This window comes from Gavialis gangeticus, unplaced genomic scaffold (assembly GCF_001723915.1).
Source record: "Gavialis gangeticus isolate Ggan-Ray unplaced genomic scaffold, GavGan_comp1, whole genome shotgun sequence".
Taxonomy (NCBI): Eukaryota; Metazoa; Chordata; order Crocodylia; family Gavialidae; genus Gavialis; species Gavialis gangeticus.
The window spans coordinates 43,904,120-43,908,813 of NW_017728997.1; the positions used below are offsets into that span (position 1 = coordinate 43,904,120).

General features: G+C 42.0%; 1 long non-coding RNA gene across 1 annotated transcript in view; it reads right to left on the bottom strand.

Annotated features, from left to right (window-relative positions):
- LOC109288903 overlaps positions 1-4,694 on the bottom strand; it is a 24,443-nt gene that overhangs the window by 282 nt on the left and 19,467 nt on the right. The window lies entirely within an intron of this gene.

Sequence of the window (4,694 nt, forward strand, 5' to 3'; positions counted from 1 at the left end):
CACACACACACACACACACACACACACACACACACACACACACACACTCTGATTGTTTTTTGTTCTAAATCCCTTCATGCCTGCACATGGCACTCACCAAGTTTACACACTTCAAAACACAATGTTATCCACAATATAAAAATGTAATTTAAAACACGCAATCTAAGACAGGAAAATGATCTTTTTAAAGCAGAGATTTGCCTGCATGTATTCTATCCTTGTGACAAGCATCATAGTTCTTGATACAGAAATCCAGGTTACTTTCAAACTGGATCACTGTGCCGTCTCTCTCATAATTGGGCGTTAGTATGCACCTGAAAAGGCTTCCTAAGTTAGCAAAAAAAAAGTTTAAGCATACTGCATTAACTAATAAAATCTTCTATTACCCAGCACAGTGCCTTGTTCAAAATATAGGATTCTTCAGAATTGATTGTTCTCATTCAGTGTACAAGTGATACCTAATAGTTAATTCAAAGAAAATAAGCCCCTCCTATATAGAAGTTGTTTTTTCCCCTCAAAGAACTAAAAATACTAGGAGGATTTGCAAGTACTGCAATTATGCACTGGACATATTCCAATTTTGCACCTAAATCTGTAAATAAAAAAGTGATAATTTTCACTGTATTTCTGTCCATTTATTCACTGTTTATCTTCCTTTCTGGCCAATATAAAGTGTGGACTACATTTAAGATAAGTGTCATGCTATGAACATCATTTAACCTGTACTCACTGGGCACATTTACACATGAAATTAATGTGATGCAATAAATTGACACACACTGTGCTGGAATGTATTGCTTCCAGGTGCTGCATCTTCACATTTGCCTGGGATCAAAGCCCATGGAGCTGCATCAGAGAATCTGTGGCTGGCAGGGAGCCCAGGGGGGCAGCCTACCAGCCCAAGGCTGCTCCGACCCAGCTCAATGTACTGTGGAGGGGCTGGGCTGGGGCATGAGGGTGCTCCAATGCAGGGCTAGCCAGCAGGCAGCCCCTGCACTGAAGAACCCTCATGCCCGAGCCAACCCTATCAGCATCTACACCTCCACTGCTGTGCACTAAATAATGCTGCTTCAGGACAGCACTTGTATTTAAATAGTCTTAAGTGGCCTAATAGGGCCCCTCATGTAGATGCTGAGACTTTGCTGTGGAGTTAACTAGGCAACTCCAAGGCAAGCATCTTGTGTTGATGCGCCCACTGATACCCAAGCCTTAATTTCACTCGCCCATGTGTGATGTGAAAACAAAATGGAGGTGCCATAACAGATTTTTTACGGAAATTTTGGTTCAACTAAATTGCAGTTCTGCAATGCAAAACACAGAAATTGACAGAATGTCATCCTGATTCACTATCAAATTGCAGCAAGTATAGTTTATTCAGTGTTTTGATAGTTGAGCAAGTCTCTTGGAATGGTCCCATGAGTCCCACATATAAAGCTTTAGCAGATATCATGTCCATCCAAAAACTGAAGTCAGACAAGCATTTACTACAAAAATGTTAACTAATGATAAGAAAAATTTTAAAAGAAATAGCTTATGGAGTTTTCAGTGCTAGGTATATGCTCACTGCAGATATCCTTAACTTCCAGTTCCAAAATCAACTGAAATCTTTAAACTGAAGCATTAGAGAAGAGATCAGAGCAATGAAGAAAAAAGATAAAATTTCCAGCTTCTACTCTTGTCCACTAGCATTTTACCTGAGCAACTGATCATCTTAGTTAAAATCCACTGATTGAAAACATATTAATATACTACATAAGTAGTTTGAAACTGCAGCATAAAGCAGCAGAGGAAAAAAATGAAAATGCCATAAAATAAACCACAAGAGAAAAAGATCTGCTCATAAAAAAATAGAGTAAGCCAAAAATAATAAATACTAGCTTCAGTGAAGGAAGTATTTGTTATTTGATCTCAACAGGCAAAAGAGAGGGCTTCATTTCCAAGATATCTGCAATTTTGGCTCACTCAGGTGACAGCCTCTATTTCGAACTTTCTCCTTTCATGCAGTATAGTTTTAGACTTTTTTGGTGACTAATGGTATTGATTATTCACATGCACATCTTATCAGGTTATGTTCCCTGCACCAGAAATCAGATATAAACAACTTATAATACGGGGGTGGGCAAAATGTGGCCCATAGGCCAGATGCAGCCCGCCAGCCCATTCTATGTGGCCTGTGAGCCCCCTAAAAAATTAAGAAAATTAATAGTTATCTGCCCCTGGCTGTCTCATGTGGCCCTCGATGCCTTGCCAAAACTCAGTAAGTGGCCCTCCACCTGAAATAGTTGCCCACCCCGTTATAATATCTGCAGTGAGGTTTATTAGCAAATGGAGCCTCAATTTGACTGTCAAAAGTACTAAATAAGATTCATGTGAGTGCCTGTATGCTGTTGGTAGTTGCAAAAGGCAAGGATTTATTAGACTGATATCTTTTATTGGACCACCTGTATAGTTGGGGTAGAGTGAGACAAGTTTTCAACTGCAAAAAATTCTTCAACAAGTCTGACCAGAACAAGTCAAGCACAGCACAGAAAAAAAAAAAAAAAGTGGTAGCTGCTATATTTCAACCTAGGCCCTTCTTTTTAAAAACCTTGGCTTTCCTTTGGCCCAATCATTCAGCCCATGAGATAGGGGCCAAAGCATATAAATATGGTTATACTTTCCTTGATTACAGCTAGAATTCTCAAGAGTCACTTTGGGGCTTGCATCCTCAATACAGGCAGTCCTTGACTTACAACTTTTTGAGTCGCAACAAACATCAGTTAAGACATTTATGAATTGATGCCCCATTCTGATGTTCCAACGTGGGTTTTGTCTTTATGACAGTCAATACTGCATGCAGCTGCTAAGTGGTGGAAAGGGAGGGGGAAGGGAAGGGGCGTGGGAGGGGGCGTAGATCATGAGGCGGGGCAGATGGGGCCAGAGCTGCACTTCGGGCAGGTGGTGGGGGCTACAGCATATTTTCAGGTGCCTTCAACCCCTCATAGCCCCCACCCTGCCACCTGCCCCACCCCATGCAGATCCGAGAGCACTGGAGAAAAGTTGTCGTCTCACAACCCTGAGACACTGCTTCTGCCTTTGTTTCAAGGTAATCTGAATCATCACAGAACCTCACAAGAGGTGAGACACTCCATACCAGTTATGAACCGACTGCCCAGAGGAGTCTTCCATCTATTGACTCCTCTGTGAAATTCTATGAAATATGAACTTTCATTTCTGCCCAGGAGAACTTTTACAATCTTTTTGAAGATGCCCGATGAAGGGTACCCAAAATTTACAATTAAAGAATTCTTTTTTGCAAAAATCTTGTTGATCTAATAAAAGATATCATCTCTACTATGAGTCCTGATTGCTTTTAAGGGAAACTGGACCTTTAAAAATGGCGCATAAGTTTTGCAATAAGTTGGAAATGAATGATCTATTTCTTAATTTATCTTTACCTTAACAATTTTGGAGGGAAAGTTTCCTTGATTTGAGATCACTTTTTGTAACAGTAACTTTTAAAGTGTGATATTTCAGAGCAGTGAGCTTGTTTCTTTCCTGGGAATTGGGAGCCAGCCATGCTTGTAAATTCTGTAGGAATTTAAGAGAGTTATTCCAACTATATCACTACCAAAAAATGTGGAGCTTGCCATCCCTGCACTGGACTGTAATTCATTTCAAGGCCTTTCCCTCACATTGCTTTTCTTTTCAGCAGTTATAAATGTCATACATCAGTGCAATTGATTCATCTTAATTGAATTTGTACCAGAAATTTTTGGGACTGCTCCTGCCAGTTGTCTAGAGAATGTGATCATTTTTCATTAGCATATTTGGATTTAATAAACACTGAACCACTACATGAGAAAAGTCTTACAAAATAGATTGGTAAGAAGCCCTGCTACCATATCAGTCCCAATAATGTTGAGGTTTTTCCAATGCACTACTGACAGGTTTTTGATCATTAGTTGTTTTTTCAGACCATAACAAAACGATTGATATTGTTGTACTGCTGATTTTAGTGCCTAAGGAATATGATGCACCAAAAAGCACCTCTAGACATATATACACACATATTTGGGTATATGTGTGTAAACTTGAAAAATACTGAGTTAATTGGGTGTTGGAGGCAATAATTGCCTGCCAAGGCTGCTTATGTGCAGCTCTGACCCTGCAGCCATTTGCAGACCAGACAGCCCAGCCCCTGGCAAGAGTTGAAGCTCAGGTATGGTTCTTCTTGGTGGCAGGGGAGAGGGTGCAGGGGGAAGATGGCCAGGAGCTGCCAGTTATCTGTACCCTGCTAGGTCAGGCCGGGGCTTGGTGAGGTCACAGCACTGCTAATGCAAAGCTGCTCTGTGTTCCCATGTTCCACTTCAGGCTGCGCCTCACAGGCACAGGTAGAGTGGTTCCTGCCTGGCCCTGGCATGCCTTCTGTCTGACCCCAAGTCCCCAACATGCAGCCAGGTCAGGTAGGAGCCACACCAGCCACACCCATGTGAGCTAAAGCAGCATGCAGGAACATAGCATCAACCCAATCCAGCTGTGTACCAGGGACTCGGGGCAGGGAAGGAGGTGCAGGAAGGAGGAGGAAACAGCACAGCACCAACTTTCATGGGCGCAGATAATCCACTGCTCCTCACAGGTCTCCCTGCACTGCTCCCCTGCCCCAAGTCGCCAGCATGCAGTTGGGCCAGGCTGGTGCTATACCATGTTCCCAT